This window comes from Rousettus aegyptiacus, unplaced genomic scaffold, assembly GCF_014176215.1.
Source record: "Rousettus aegyptiacus isolate mRouAeg1 unplaced genomic scaffold, mRouAeg1.p scaffold_m13_p_7, whole genome shotgun sequence".
In the NCBI taxonomy this organism is placed as follows: Eukaryota; Metazoa; Chordata; class Mammalia; order Chiroptera; family Pteropodidae; genus Rousettus; species Rousettus aegyptiacus.
This window is the reverse complement of record NW_023416310.1, coordinates 37744499-37761774: the sequence shown is the minus strand read 5'-3', so window position 1 is coordinate 37761774 and position 17276 is coordinate 37744499. Positions and strand designations below refer to the sequence as shown.

At 43.9% G+C, this 17276-nt stretch overlaps 1 long non-coding RNA gene across 7 annotated transcripts in view; it reads left to right on the top strand.

The window, feature by feature from the left end:
• LOC107502447 overlaps window positions 1-17276 on the top strand; it is a 607862-nt gene that overhangs the window by 379166 nt on the left and 211420 nt on the right. The window lies entirely within an intron of this gene.

Sequence of the window (17276 nt, the reverse complement as noted above, 5' to 3'; positions counted from 1 at the left end):
CTTTCAGATGGCATTTTGGAGTTGGGGTTGCAAGAGATCAAAATGGGATTTTCCTATAAAAAATATACATACAACCATCGCACAGTCATGGGTTGCCTCTAGTCCTGTGGCTACCCCATTTTCCTTTGTGGAGCCCCCTCTGTTACATTGGTGGAGGCCTGTTTTGAAAGATTTTTTTCTGTGAAAATGTTTGCACAAACTGTGTTTACCTCTCGGGGCTCCTCACATTTACGCTTTTGTCTTCTGAGCGCCATCCTGCAGCATCACATACTCCCTAACCTGCCGCCCTAGATCATGGCTAAAGGCATCAGGGATGCAGGCAGATCTCAAGCTGGACTTTTTATTCCCTCCTGGAAATTTGCAGTCCGGACACAGTGGTTCTCCTTAGCTGGATCTGGAAGGTCATGGAACTGCTCTAGTGGGTTCTGGGTGGTCTCAGTTGCTGAGCGCACAGCTTCTGGGACTGGCCTGCCAGACCTCACACACTCGGTCCCCCGCTCCCTAGCCGTGCAACCTTGTGTATGTCATCTCTCTGCTTCAGTTTCCACAGTTGAAAAATGGAGATAATAAAGAATAATAAAATAAATAATGAATACATGAATAATAAGTGAATTAATGAATAATAAATAATAAAATAAATGATAAAAAAAAGTTGTATTAAGTAAGTTATATATTATGTGCCTAGACAGTGCTAGGAGTTATTCAAATACTCGCTATTATTGTTAATGTTTTTATTAGTAGTATTAGCACCACTATCCTTGTGGTACCTTCAAGAGGGTCTGTGAGGAAAGCCAGCAAAGGAAATGAGGTTGTAGAAAGAGACGAGGAATACACAGATAAAAAGGGAGAAGCACAGTCAAAATCTTGTATGTTACCCGAGTAAGAGAAAAATATAAATATGGAGAGAATAAGAGTTTAGAGTTTGATAGCTCTCCTGGCCATAGTTCTTTCATCTCTTGAGGCCCTAATATACTTCTCCCTCTTGGGGCCTCTGAGCTCCTTCTGTAATAAAACTTTTCCCTTGAGTTTCTTCAAATGAAGGTTTGTTCCATGTGACCAAAGGACTCCCAAAGAAGAACAAAGTTAAATCATCAGGGAAGAAAGTAGAGAGCCATCTTTCGTTGCATCTCCTGCCCTCCTGAAGGCAGTGTCCTGGCTTAGCTCATTCTCCATGCTCAGGTGGCTCTCCGCCTAAGCCCTATTTTGGATAATTCAATGTAAATCAGCAAGGTCAGATCTCACAGCAGCAAGTGCTGCCCTGGCCATTGAGGCGATTACTGTGAGCTATATGACACCCAGCCGCAAGGCACCGGTTATCTCCTGGAAAGCAACACTTAACTCCATCAGAGAAAGTGCGTCTTGTTCGATTTTGTATCTCCATCGCCTAGCAGACTCTCTGGCACATAGAAGGGCTCGTGGAATATTTATTATGGAATACATAAAGGAAGCAGTGTGTGACTGTGGCTGAATGTCCAGGCAGTAAGGACATAGGAAGTCAGAGAAGGAAGAGATGGCCCTGGGGCAGGAGTCGGGGAGTGAGGATTGCATTTTTGAATATTAATGTCCCTGTTGCCAGTGTCTTGTGGAACAACTTTTAGAGTGTAAATTTGGTCCATTTTTGTCCTCATTCTTATCTCCTTCACTCTTTTAGTTATTTGCTATTTCAAAAATTTCCAAAATAATCAATAGGAAAATCAGGACTTGCATGTACCTTAGATTTTATTTTATCATTCGTTTTAAAATTAGTTAATTGCACTTTGGATTTCATGGTGAGTCAGGGTTTTACTATATTGTTTATGGTTCATGGGGTCTTCTGAGCTTTTAATGAATGGAAATTCATTTCTCTTTACCTTCGCATCCTGTTGAGGAGGGAGGACAGGTATGGAGAACATCTCCACCTAGATTAGCCTTCATCCTCCTAGACTTTTCAAAGGGTTGATATCTAAGACTTTCAGCCACCAGCACTGCATAGTCCCCTATAAGTGGGGATAGAGGTTGCTCTCTAGTCGAGTGAGACTAGAGAGCAACTTTGCTATCACCAGATTTGATTTCCAAAAATTTAGAAGGAGTTTCCTTTCTTTCAGAAACACATTGATCCCAGCACCGGACTTCTAACTAAGCATGATCTCATCGAGCACCTCACATACTGTGTGGGGTCATTGTGGTAAAGCCTGTTCCCATAATTGAATATAATCCTACTGATACTTCACATCTCTTCTGGTCAGGAAAATGGAGGCAATTTTCAATACTTGCCTTCATTTATTATTTATAAAGTACATACACATAGAACCCACCCTGACCAAACCCCTGAAAAAAGGAGCAGAGATTTTTGTGAAGTGGCTTCTGGCCCCTGGCCTTTTGAATCTCTCCACATGCCCGTGTACAGTGACCACGTCATGTACCCGGCAGAGATATGTAGATATTTACAGAGACTTAGGGGAAGGACACGAGCCCTTTCAGAGCCCGTTTCTAGCATGAAGAATGAGAGTGGCCTGACGCCTGTCCCCACCTCTTGTGACATGCTTCACATAGAGACACATCCAGTCGTCAGCTGCCTCCTTTTTTCCCTTTAACTGAAACTTCCCTCCTTGATGATTTCACTTCAGACATTGCTTTCCCTAAACCTTCCCTTGACTAGAATCATACTAATGTTGACAGTTCTTCCCCCACCCCCACCCCCACCCCCTTTGTTACACCATGCAACCAAGAGAGAATGTGAGGTGAGCTTGTCGGAGGAGATGAAAGATGGCAAGAAATGGGTGTTTGGGGACCAGTTCTTTGGTGACATGGACTGCAATCCTTTTTTCACTCTCAGTACTCACTCCCTCTCTCGCCTTCTCCCTCTCCCCCTGCCTGCTCTCCCTCTCATTCTCTCTGAAATGGTGTGTGCCTCCAGTAATTTACATAATACTCTTCTGACACCTTTACTTTAGTCATCAATCACAGTACCTTCTCTCAGTCTATCTTTTGTCTGAGCATGTCTCTTCTTTATCAGGCCATGCACAAAAGATTAATTTCACAGTTTTTCTCCCTTCTTTCTTTCCTTGCAAGATACAAAGCTCATGAAATGACAGAAGCAAGATAATGAAAACAACAATGCAAGCAATTTTTTTTTGTTCCTGCAGGTTGGATCTCAAGATACTTTTTCTAACCTCATTGTGTGCCATCTGTCTTAGAAAAGGTCTGCTCTGTATTTTTTTAATACCTTTCTGATACTGCTCAGTAGACTACCTGGGGGTGGGGGTGGGGAGACTACATATTTAAATCAGGTCAGAGGCTTTGGTTTTCAAAATCTTGGGAACAATTAAAGCAAGGGGCCCATCTCTAATGGAGGCATGGACTACTGCACAGTGCCCACGCCCCAATTAATATTAATGAGATCTTATGCATAGCCAATTTATGACATTTGATTGACTCACCCAACCAGCCTTCAACCTGTCTTATAAAGTGAAATATATGGCAAAGAGGGCCTTATTTGCATATGCATATGTTCTTAATATTAATTAGCCTAATGGATCTAAGGACTTGGAGACAATTTGGGCACTGGCAAAGAGGGAGGAAAAAAATCCACCACCCACAAAACAGAAAAGTGTTTCATGTCCTGTCCCTGCACTTGAACAAAAGAAGTTGAACTGAAAAATAAAAATAACTCAAGCCAATATTTCCTTTTTTTCTTTTGTTTCACAAGATTTGTAGTTTTAAAAATAAAAATCTTTAGCATGGGCATTAGTATTAGCTGTCTTCTTTCTTCCATTTAAATTGGGAAAGGCTAAATAGATTGTGGAATAACTTATAAAATAAAAGCCTATTTCAACTGTATGCCAGTGGCCATAGGTTAGATCTCTCCTGTCAGCTAGAGGGATGCTGCAGCTTCAGGAGGATGCAGTGTCTCACAGGGACACATGTCGGATACAGGACAAGGGATTATGTCAGGAGGAAGTGTTCCCAAGGACATCTGCTTTTGCAGGGTCACTAATGGAATTTATTCCCACAGTGGAATGGCTGGGAAGTACTCCTTTGATGTGCCCTAATTAAGCCTGGAGAAGAGAGTCAGACTTCATGGGTTTTGTTGTTGGGATTATGGGCAACACATACTTTTTTTTTTTTTTTCCTTTTAAACCATCCTTTAAAGCCAAACCATGGTGGTCTTTGACTCTCATAATAAGGAAAAACATTTCCATATCAGCTCAATGCTACAGGACATTAAAGCTAGGTAACTAGAAGGCCTTGGACAGCAGAATAGCATATGGTTGTATAAGCTTGCTTAATGGTACCATAAATAATAACATCATAAATAAAACCTGTTATTTGAGGGTCTATTCTATATATATCAAGTATTACGAAAAGCATGTTCCATATTCTATCTTTTGCCAGTTCTATAAAGTATGGCTTTAGATCCCTATTCCAGAAATCCCTACTCCAGAGAGATTATGAGACGTGCCCAAGGTCACGAGGCTGGGAATGGTGAGGCCAGTATTCACACTAGGGGACTATGACTCAAGTGTGATCTTTTCCTTGGTCTTTCAAGGTCAGGATTACCCAGAATATTGTAGAATGGAAGTAGCTCAGCCTAGAGGCAATAAAAACAGCCACAAGCATTATAGGAAGAGGGGCACACTGTGCTTCCTTTCTAAGATGGTCGATGGCTGGGATAACTCCATGCTTTCCAAGTAGTTATATTCGATAGTAGAAATGATTATTGCCACCTAGATGAAAGAAACTTGATTAATTGGCAGGTGAGTAGAGTGCCTTAGAATAAAACTATTTATTTGTATTTAACATTTATGAGTGAAAACTCTTTACGGAATAAAGACTTTTTGTACAAAAATCTTCCAGAGCTTGCTTGAACGATCTCACACACATGGAAAGAAGAGTGGGACGAATAGAGGGGACCAGATGAGGCCTGTGCTGGAGGGGAATCCAAGGTGGTAACATTAGAGACGAGCAGGGAGTGGAAGCCTCCAGAGGCGGGAGTGGCCCATGGATTCTTCTCACTGCAAGTCCCCATCCCCTCTCTGAAACTTGGTGGCTGGGCACAGCTAGGTTTTAAAACTCCTCTGGGGATTTTACCTTCTGATGAAATTCCTAGTGAGTGTTATGAGCTACCACACCCCTCACCTAGCTCTTTGGACCAAATCTGTGTGTGTGTCATGCAAACATCCATTTTGGTGGAGGGAAGTGGGAGGAGCAAGGACTGGTGAGGAGACACTTGCAAAGAGAAAAGGAGGAGACACTTTCCTCCCAGAGGTCTCGGGCTTGAGTTTGGCACTTATCAGACTGGTGGGGACCAATATGAGGAGTTCTCCTCGCTGATAATCATTTATTCTGCTCAAACTCGTTACTTTTTTTTTTTTTTAAATTATCTCTGCTGCTGAGAGTGCTTTGACTACATTGTAATGATGTGACAGGTAGTAAAAGAGTGTATATGAAGCAATCATAGAGCTGTTACGCTTTATTCTCTTCCTACATTAAATATATGTTCATTAAACAAGGGATTGTTTGCAGAGAGACTGCAGGGGAAGGAGTGAGAAGGGGAGAAAGGACTGAAGTGTGCTGGGTGCCTGTTTATCTCATCTCCATGGAGCTCAACAAGAGTCAGACTGGCAGAGTGGTGAAGTGTGGGCTCAGGGTCCAAACGCCTAGAATTGTATTTCTTATGAGCTCCACCTCTTAGAAGCTGGACGCTCTTGGGCTTCTTACTTGACGTCCTTGCACCTCAGTTTTTCCTTCTGTAAAAGAGGTACAGTAGAGCATCTATTTTAATTGGGTTGTTGTGAAACATAAATAAATGTACAGTGCTTGGTACATACTAAGCACTCAGTAGGTATTAGCTCTCATTATTATTACTGTCAGGTTTCTTCACCCAGTTGATCATCTAAATTGCCTACATTTTACATTAAGCATTCTTGGAACTCAGTCAAGAATATTCTCTTTCAATAAATATGCATTACCTCTGCCCGTCGCTTTACTAGTTGCTGGGGTTGAGCAAGGTAAGTGTGACCGCTGCCCTCACAGAGTTTATGGTCTAGCCAACCAGAAAGACATTTAACAGCTGATTATAATAGAGCATGCTGAGTGTTAAGAGTGAAGATTTATGTGACCCATGGGAGGGGGTGGAACAGGAATGCCCCAGTCCAGATGTCGGGAAAGATTCCTGAGCTTGAATCTGAAGGACAGGTCGGAGAGAGCCACCAGAAGAAGATGAAGGAGGAGTATGATGGGGGAGGTGGCAAGAATAGCATATGTAAACTCTGAGAGGTGGGGAGGGGCAGACATGGGGGTCCAGGACTAAAAGAAGGCCAGAGTGGATGGACCTGAAAAACTATGGGAAAGAAAATGGCAGAAGGAGAGTAAGAGGGGCAGGTGGAGCCCGGTCATAAGAGATGTGCTTGGCCATTCAAAGAATTGGGATTTATGCTATGAGTAATGGGAAATCACTGGTGGACTTACAGTGGGACAGTTAGTTGTGGTGAGATGTACATTTTGAAAAGAGTTCTAGACTGGAAGGGTGAGAGGTAGAGGGAGAGAGGTGCATCTGGCTAGTGAGAAGCCAGCTGCTATGACAGTGATTAAGGAGAGGGTAGGAGATCAGCAAGCTCCAGGGATAAATTATTCTCTGTTTGTCCATTGGGCAAACAGTTGTTTCTTGAACAATTGCTAGGGTTCATTTTAAGCCAGTCCAAGGAAGATGGGTTATGTGCTCAGGTGTAAGGGGAAACTTTCCAAAGCTCAGCCCGTCTGTGAGCCCCAGGAGCCAGCTCCGAGAGCATTTTTATTTGAACCCTACTGTTCTAGGTACCTGACGCCACCTGCAAAAAAAAAAAAAATGTTGAGAGTATTTTAGGAAAAAACAGACCCGTGATTTCTCTCCCGTCACCTTCTGTCTCTGTCTCCCTGACAGTGAAAAGGCTATCCTGTGGACTCCTTTGTAGTAGGAGAAAGTATGTGCTAGAAATGCCAACCCTTCCTCCTTCCTCAGGGCTAGGCACACAGTAGATGCTCACTCAGTGCATATTGACTCACCAGGTCCCAGTGATCACTATTTTCTCTCCTCCAGGGTCTGGGGACAGTGATACTTCTGTGATTGGCAAATCCTCCCTTTCCATCTGCTTAGCATTTATCAAGGTAGTAGTGGTCGAGCTTCTGTGGAGGATAGGACATTGCAAAAGGAAGCCAGGGCTGACTAACCCAAGATGCTCGGCCATAGTCAGAGGACAAAAGTGTGACGTTTGATTCCTAGTCTGTCATTCTACTCAACTGCCTGTCAGGCCCTGAAGGTTCCCAGACCTGCAGGCTGCCATTTGGACCAACATTTGGGAAGCAGAATGCTTATGGAATCCATTTTATTTTTGGCAGCCAGAACAAAGAACTAGGCTGGAATGGAGGAAAGAGGTATAAATGTAGCCCAGAGCAGGGGGCTATCTAGTGTCTCATGGATGACTCTTCTGTGGCAAGGATGGGGTGCTTGGGGGGCGGGGTGTATGTACAGAGATCATTTAAACTTTAGCAACAAGCCAAAAGAGGGGGAGCCAAATTGCAAATGAGGTCTTTCAGGCAGCTGCCTCTCAGAGATGAGCAAACCCATTCTTTGTATGTTCATCTGTAGGTCAAAAGGGTTTTTGCGCTGTACTATACAGTCATGATACTTAGGAGATGAGACGGGCATATCCGTGGGAGTCCGCACAATCTTTTTGGTTCCTACTCGTAGGATGTGCCACTTGCTGGAAAGGCTAAAACAAGCTGGCTGCTAGTGGTCCCTGTAACCCTGCATTCTAAAGAATATGGGCATTTGTAGGCAAATCTCCTCTGGGTGCCATCATCCCAGCCCCCACCCCACACGCACACTCACACATACATACCCCCGTGAGCCCTGTTCTGCTTGAAAACACTCTAAAATGTTCTCCGTCCTCCATATACAGGGGAAAACCCTTTAGGCGTTAGATACTGCAGTAATTACTATATAATGGAGTAAATACTATACTATAATAATTAACTTGTAAACCTTGAAATAACATTTACTGTAATTTAGACCAAATATGAACTGTGAGTAATGAAGCTCGATCCAACATGAAATCATTTGCAGCATGCTTTAAACATATGCCTGGGAAAGAGAAAGCAGCAGTTTCCCGTCGTTACCAAAATGCGCCCAGGCAAGACCCTCACATACTGGAAGTGTGTGCAGCTGCCATTGTTTTGAAATATCTTGTTAGCATTTTTTTTCTCCTTTTTAATAAATCACTTTCCTCTCACCTTTTCCTAAACTGTCCTTTCGGGCTGTCAGAAGTAGCCCAGGGTTTTGTTTTGTTTTGTTTTGTTTTGAATTTAGTTTTTACTCTATGATTGCAAGTGCTCTATGCAAAACTAACATTTAAATCCTGGGCAGGAGTCTTGCAATTGGGCAGAGGGCAAGAAGGTTCTTGGGTTGCCTACATCAGCAGTAACTGTGGATGCTTCTGGAAAGCAGATCTATGAGAACAACTGCTTTTGACCACAGTGGCGCCAGGGGCCTAGGACCCCCAAGAAGTAACAAAGCCTTTCGCTTACTCACCCTGTCATGCCCTCACTTCCAAATCCCTTTTGCATAGGCTTGAGTAGCCTCTGAGCAGCTCCTGGTGGGGGAAGGGTGCACAGGGCAGATTTGTCTCTCTATCCCCCTCATCCCCACCCCATGCACACATTAAAGGTAAGGAAGGGACTTGTATTAGGTTGAACCAAATGAAACTGCCTTTTTCCTAGGTCAAAAGCAATGGGATGTCAGCAACGCCCTGTAGTTCAACCTAAGACAAAGCCCTCGGTACTTGCCTTCTGACATCAGACCCTGTGCCTTCCTCAGAGCCACTGCTTATGCTCCAGGTTCAGTTAATAGGGATCTCTGTTGATCTCATATTGCCCAACTCTCAACCCTCTCTTCTCAGAGTTGCATATTTGGGAAACATCATCTGGCCTTCATTTACCTTTCTGTCATTTTAACTCTAGTTAGACTGAACTGTTTGTGTTCTATTTTAGGTTTTCCAGCTCTGATACTTTGTGCTTTCAGGACCCCTCTCTCCCAGAATGTCCTCTTGGCTGACTTGAATTGTGTCCATCCTTTTAAAAAGATACTTAAACTCTTAACTTCTATCTAATGCTTTTCTTAAATAAAGACTGTTTGAGCTAAGAATAATAATAGCTGATGTTCATTGAGCGCTTATGTGTCATTGAGCATTGACTGTGGGCATCTTGTGGATTATTCTATTTGATCTTCACAAAACCCATATGGAACTGGTCCTATTCCTCACCCCGTTTTAGAGACAAGAAAACTGACACGTACACTGAGGTTCAGTAGTGCACCCACGGTCACATGGCTAGCCTGCCAAAGGATTTCTCTTCGGCAGTCATGGCCTAGAGCCAACAGCCATATCCTTGCAAGGCATGTCCAGTCCAACAGTCATGAAAACCATGTCCAGATACTTGAATGGAGATAAGAGATGAGATGTTTGTACATGTTGCATAGAGATCCAGGACCACTCACTGTGAAATGTCAATTTATCACAACCTCCAAATCGTTTTAAGTCTTTGAAAAATGTGCTACCTATCTACTGAAAATGAAATGAGTTGCCCAGTGAGAGATGCCTATCACTGGAGATATTCAAGTAGGGACTATGGGTATGGAATTCACAGACACATGATCTTTTAGGCAGAATAGCTTGGTGGCTAAGAGTATGGGCTCCTGAGTAAACTGGGTGGCTTCAGAATCCCAACTCCACTTTAACAGTCTGCTCCTCACACTCTTCTTCTCTTCACACCCCCTCACGTACCTACATTTAGTTTCTTGAATCTATAGATACTATTTATGTCTCCTCAAACCTCAATGAAGATATGAATCACTTTGACCTGGGGACTTTGTTAAAATGCAGGTCCCGATTCAGTCGGCCTGGGGTGGCACCTGAGATTCTGCATTTCTGAAACACTCCCAGGTGATGCTGAGGTGCCCTGGTCCAAGGCCACACTTTGAGGGGTAAGCCTTATATCATATGCCTAACCTTTATCTGTAAAAGACTGAAGTATTAATTAACTCTTTTCCTTATTAGGTTTTAGGTAAATAACAATGATTGATTGATTGCTTAGATATACTCTCCAATCCAAGAAGGCCAAGTTTCGATGAAAAGAAAAATAATCTTTCAAGTGCCCACTCCCCAGCAAGGCCCACTCATAGCACTCGTTGCTATAGGGCCAACTGTTACACAGTGAAAAAATTCCATGTGTTTCCTTCTTTTACTCTTTTCTGAAAATTGCTCTGACATCTCTCATAGCATTTTACCTGTGGAGGTTTTAATTGGGACATGGATCAGGTTTTGAGCAAATGGCAAACAGTCAGAATTTAGATCAGTCAGACCAGCAGTTTCAATGATGGGCATCTCTGTGGAGATAAATTACTTTAGGGGAAAACACACATTCAAATCTGTCAAATTATTCCAGTACATTTAATCAATTTTGTGTTCAGATGCGTCACCTACGTATTAGTTTTTTTTTTCACCTTACATGTTTAGCGCTGGTGACCGCTGCACTCTCACTTCTTGAGAGGCCTAAATGTGCTACTGCCCCTCCTTCTGCCTGTCGCAAGTCATTGGCATCGCAGATGGGTTTTTGCTCAACGCTAAAGCCCAGAGACTTCTGTGTGTGCATCCCGATATTAACACAATGGGTTGAAATCATATTTATTGTTTTCTTTCTCAGAGAAGGATCCGAGATTGTGAAGCCGAATGCTTTTAAGCAGTTTTTCAAGAAACAAAAGACTACATTTTTGAAATGCCAGCTATTACCAGCCTACAGTTCAGACTCTAGGAAAACTCGTTAGCACTTGCACAGATCCGTCCCTCCCTGGAAACAGTGCAGGAATTACACTCTGAGATGTGACCGTTGAAACAGACTCAAAGTCAATGTGCATAATTACTTACCACAACAGTGGTTAATGTGCCCTGAAATATCCCCAGCTCCCCTCAGCCTGGGGCTTGATGCTTGATACTCAGATTTTCTTGATAAATGTCTTGGATGCTTTGCTTACATCATTTCCCCAAATACTTCTGGATTATAATGCATGTGCTTTCCCTCTCTATCAAGATGTTGAACTGGATGGAAGAAGGAAAGCCTCAGAAAGCTGTCATATTACAGCTGTGATGGAGAATAAATGATGTCCTAGAAGGTTAGAGCTAAAAAGGGCCATAGTAATCATCTCCCTCTAGTTCAGCTCATTCATTTTATAAATGAGGAAATGGAGGCCCAGAGAGGTAGAGTGACTTGCCCAGGGTCACACAGCTAATGAGTGGCTGAGTCAAAATCAAAGCCCAATTCCCCTGAATTGAAGTCATGCGCTATTTTTGTGTCAAAGTGGACTCCTTATCGTGTGCACCCTGTTGCAGTGAGAAGGGCCAATTTCTCATTTGGAGTCACCTGAACACCTGGCACTCCTTACCTTAGTCCAGACCACACCCAACTGTTTCTCAAATCCTCTACCCCTGGAGAGGAGGAGAATTTCCACTTTGCCTTTTTTGGGCTTTGTTACCTTCTTTTGTTCTGAAACTCTGAGCTCTGGTGCTCCCTCATGTGATCTGAGGTCCTCAGTGTGGTGATTGCCCACAGCTGTCCTCCTCACTTTGAGCTCTGTGTCCTACAGTTAGGTTGTTTTTTGCTCCTTCTCTGTATAGACTTCTCCCTCCTTTGTCTCATTCCTTTGGGTGATACTCTCTGCTGTGACACTAGAGACAGTGGATGATGTGTCGTCACTCACGGGTGGGATGTTCTTGCCCTTGAGCAGCATCACCAGTAATAACCCCGGGGAGTGGCCACGTGCAGGGTTGGGGTACACCAGGGGCAGAGGTGGGTAGGGTGAGGATGGAGGGTGGTTTGATGTTCATAAAACCTCCTTATATTTCGCTTTGTGTTCAGGCCAACCCTGCCCTTCCACAGCGCTGCAACGTTCACCCTAGGAGTATTAGCCTCCTCAGATGTGCCAGGAAGATTTCCATGTGAAAAGACATGGCCCTGCAGTTAAGAGCACACAGAAGAACAGGGCAACTTGAAAAGACACCAAATCACAGTCCAACAGAGAGATGTGTGACCACAGGGAAAGGGGGTCAGGGCGAACTTTGTGTACGTAGGTGGTGGTTGTTGGATTAGTTCTTGAATGACAGTGAGGATCCTTTTGGATTATCTTTTAGGGTGGTGGGATACTGTGGAGGGGTTGGGGTAGGTACCAAAGGAAGAGGTATTGCAGGGATGAAACAGCATGGACAGAGCCAAGAGGTAGGATGGCACGTGATTGTTTGGTGGGGGACAGGTGATACCCAGTGCTCTTCCCTCAAAGTGACTCGTGCCAGCATCTCGACACAATGTGAGGGCTGGCCTGAAGGCAAGCCTACTCCCTTGTCTTGAAGACACAGCCTTATCTCCCCACAGGCCTTATCCTGCCATTCCATCCCAGGTTTCTCTTAGGCTCTGCTCAGAACTCCTGCTTTGCTCTGTCCCTATCAGTGGCCCCTCTCTTGCATCTGCCTAGGTCCTCTTGTTCTTCCTGCTGCCTTTGTAGCCTTGAATTTTCCTTTAAGCACCCAGGTTTTTCCCTCTTCCTTTGTGAAATCTTCTCTGAACATTTTATAATGGGTAAAAGACTCTCTCACACAGCCAACACGGATCTGAAAAAAATTGCCCATTTCATAATTTTATTTAAATCAGTTAAATCTGGTTCTAAGCCCTGGTCTGCCCAGAATGATAGTAAGTTCAGTTTTAGTGATTGTTAGGGCTTCCTCCTCCTCCTTTTGGGTTATAAACCTCCCTGAAGCTGGAAAATGGAGGAAGAACCTCTAGTTTTCAATCCGTCGTGTTTATTTCAGATCTCTCTCTCCAAGCCCATGTCCTCCTTGAAGGCAGGTGGTTTCATCCCTCTCGGGCTTTGCAGAGGGTACAGGACCTGGGCTGGAGGACCCATTGCCCAGGGTTCAACCTTCCTGGAGTAACCCTGTAGCTGGTCCCCTCAGGCCTTGCTCTACCTGGAGCAGGCTCTCTGCCTTCCCAGGGCCCACTGGCATCCTTGTCCGTCTTGGAGCTGACTTTCCTCCCTCTAGCTCCCCCTAAACCATCTACTTCTCACTGTGATCCCAGGGCTCTGCTTAACCTCTTTGGTGAATTTAGGCTTTCATGGAAGACAGGAAGAGGGGACATTTCAGCATCTTCATCTTCCAAACTGCTACACAAACTTTCCAGAGCCTGGGGGAACCAATGGCTTGGCTCCCTTCTTAGGAGAGGTAGTATTTCTGCAAGAGTGACGAGAATACACAGGGAATCAAACTCAAACTCAAATTAGTATGTCAGTCCATTATCTGAATCACAATCCCATTCATCCTTTGAATTCTAGATTTAGACAAGTTACCTACATAGACTAACTCTCTTTGCCCTAGTTTCATTATCTATAAAATAGCAATAATATTAATAATTACTTCCTAGGGTTGTTACAAGAATTAAATTACTTAATACCTGCAAGTTACATAGCACAGTACCCAGATCATAGTTAAGCTCTTAAAAACTGTGAGCTGCTTCATTAGTTATTATCCATTTGACCATTAACATGCCGTAGAGGACTGTTAATGATTTTATTATGAGTGGCAGTATGCATGCGCACGTGATTAGAGCCCTTGCCCGTTGCAGTGCAATATATTCTTGGTGATTCTGACTTGACAGAAGGAGCAAGATTTGTCCTGTGGGTCCCAGAGGAGAGTCTGCGCCCTGAATAACTATTCTAACTATTGCTCACCATATGTCCACAACCAAAAAAAAATAATAATAATAATTTTAGAAGGCAGGAAATGAGCACACATGTGCATGTCTGCAGAGTCGCCTGCTGAAATCGACATGTAAGATGTCTTTACCACCAAGGCAAATGCCTTCATGTGTTTATAAGTGGCTAATTCTGAACACCCAAAAGGGAAGACGAGAGAAGCCAAATTCCAATGGCATCACGTGTTTGTTATTTTTGGGGCAAGGTTATGTGGAAGGAGAGCTTCCCTTATGCCTGGAACACTTTAAGGGGGAGAAATGAAGTATTTAAAGGTATTTTAATGATCATGAAAGGCACTGGCTTAATAGGGCAGGAAACTACGGTTCTCTTTTTAGTCCCAGAAGGAAAATAACAAGGCTGTAGCTTAGCCTTCCCTGTAGAGCCATAAACTGGACTGCAAAGAGGCGGCCCCTTGAGACACCCTCTCTGGGTTTCTGCAGCCCCTTAACTGAGGGTCTGTCTGCCTAGGTTTCCAGTGTGTTTATTCATTAATGATCATGGCACTGTGCTTAGGTAGCAGCAACCTGTGTGGAGTTCTGAGAGAAGCTGTTGCCTTCTGGCATGCAGGCTTAGAGACTTTCCTGAAAAGCCAGCCTACGTAGTCCCACATTTTCTGCTGGCTTCCCAGGGCTCTGTCACTGGGTCCCCCACTTATCTATACATCTCTGTCTTCTATTCTTTTCCTGCTCAAACATGGAAGTCCCCCATGCTCATTCTGCTTCCACCATCAGCATTTGATGCTGATGGTGTTATTTGCAGTAGTTATATTCTTTAAAGTCACCAGGAATACTGGGTTAGTGAAGATTGAACCACTGCTCCTAGAAGAAATACAAGGTTAGGTTCCTGTGAGCCTCTGGTCCTACAATGTTCATCAACTAATGAATATGTAATCTCGTTATGTGTGCTTTTGTTTAAAGCTGCCTTAAAAGCAGCCTATTAAACATTCTGGGATTAATCAGTGATCCCGGACTCAACAGAAGAGAGCCTTGGGGTATTCGGGGCCTGACGTGCTCTCCCCTCCACTCAAGTCTTCTCCTTTCTAGCTGTGGACCTCAGTGTCAAGCCCGGAAGGTCTCTTTCCTGGAACCCTGGGTGATACAGATTTTATTTCCATTGAATACATTTCCTCACAGACCCTAGTTGCATCATCTAACCATTGAATCTGGTCTTCGGCTTTGCTTGAGGTCTCTGCTGCCACTCTCACTTCTGGTCTGAAGTGAGCAGAACCTACAGCAAACCCTATCCATCTATTGCAGCAAACCCTATCCATCTATTGCCCTAAACTATTCCTTTTGACACCTCCCACTCTGGGATGGAATTACTTTTTAAAAGTGCTAAGAGTATATATTTCATCTTCTGAATTCCTTTCATTTCCAGCATCACTTAACTCTATTAAACATGAGAGGGACCTGGTGGGATCCTCATGCCAGCATGTTAAGGACACATGTTACGGACATCACGTAGGGGTCATTGGCAGGCTGTGAGCCTGGCCAGCATTGGCCTGCATTCCTGACAGTTCCCCCAATGGCTGTTCCATGGAAGGTATTGTGAGAGAGTAAGAGAATACAAATAGTGTACTTCCAAATGAGATGACATCATCATGGAAGGCTAAACTGGGTGTATGGGAGGCAGGGCACCCCAAGGAAACCAGGATTCAGAATATAGTCAAGAAAACATTTAGCAGATGACCAGAAGGCTATAAATATGATTGTGTTTCAATAGCCATCACCTTTCATGGTGGCATTTGTTTCCAGGTTAAAAATTATCACATCAGAGTCACTGGTAGCTTCTCCAGGAGAAATCTCAGTGCATTTCCAAGTGAGTTCTTCCACTTTGGTTTCTTGAGTTTAATCCCAATTATGTGTTAGTTGCTTTATCTCCAGCTGGATTTTTCCATCTATTTCCGCTTACCACAGCCTCATCATTTTACTTCTCAGTACTTTTCCCTTCCATTCCACTGTGCACACAGGGACATACCTGTTTTGGATTAGAACCCAAAGCCAATTATCCTCCAAATGTGTGAGAAACCAGTTGCCCACAAATGGCCTTAGGGAGTACCTTCTTTGGGGCTACATTTGTGAGAGCACATGGTTTGTTCTTAAGCTTGAGACAAAATATGACCTGGCAAAGTTTCATTATAACTCAGGAAGAAACACTCCACATAAGAATGAAACCATCTTTACAGGGAAGTCTGAAGAGTGTCCTCATAATCGCCCCCAGAGAAGGAATTTGGAGGGTAGAATTTCTGTCCCTCATTAAACACAGAGAGAAATGAAAGCACAGGACCATCTAGTAACTTCTAAGATTCACACAGAGTGGCAGAATAAGGACTAGGATCTAGAACTCTTGTCTCAAAACCAGGCCTGACCAGTTAGAGCTTAGTCTATTTTGTCACTGTGCCACAACTGACCAACTTCCTGTCTGGAAGGCGCTGCCTTTGCACTTTGCCAAATCCAGACAACCAGCCCTGCTCTGTCCAGAGACCCTCCCATATTCCTTCTTTGGATGGTTTATAGGCTCCATCATCCTGTTACCAAGAATGCACCTCTTCGCATGGCCAGGATACCCAGATAGATGCAGAAATCACAAATTATAGCTTAGTAAATTGAGCCTTAGCATGTGCGGTGCCTTCTGGGAAATTGGCCTATGGAGGTGCAAATGTGATTGGATTAGAGAGTATACATTTTTTCAGGTATATTATGGTAAATATAGTTCATACTGTGGGAGATCTTTTATCAGAAAAAAGTGCTTGCCTTATCCCATTTTCCCCAGGCCTCTGTTTTTTAAATTTTACACTGAAGAATCAGTGTGCCCTGTATATACCCATCTCCCTTGCCTCTCTCTTTGGCTCATCTTCTCAAAGGCAGCGAGGGCTCCTTCCTTTCCTTAGGGGCAATAGAACAAGGAGGAAGTACACAGACAGATTTATCTCAGCCCATCAGTTGTTTTGAACACATCAGCGATGGAGCATGCCCACTCCTCCTCTGTCATCACCATACTCTGAGGAAGAGCTCCACCCTTTATTAAAAGCACACACAGTGCCCTCTAGAAAATGACTACTGAGCTCATTATCTCCTTTACAGTACAGTCCCAGGACAGAATCTAGGGCCTCTGCTTCCAGGCAGCCTCCTATGAGAGCTGAGCAGAGGGCAGCTGGAAGCAAATCTTCTCTTCTAGGAGGGTACTCGATGGCGTTGGTGCCATGTGGGAAAGTTTCATTTGGGGTATAAGTGAGAAGCAAGCATTGCAAGCGACAGTTATAGCAAATCGGAGTATAGTGAATGGTTCCAGCCTTTGCAGAGTCAGATGGAATTTCCAAGGCTGCAGCTCTGCCAAGGAGTAGGAGAAATTGCCACTGTAAAAGCATGGTGTGGCCAGAGGATGAGGTCATGCCTTCAGTTGGAGCCCCCAAATCTCCTGCCTCTGTCCTCTAGGAAACATGGCACATAGCATGACACTAGGTCCT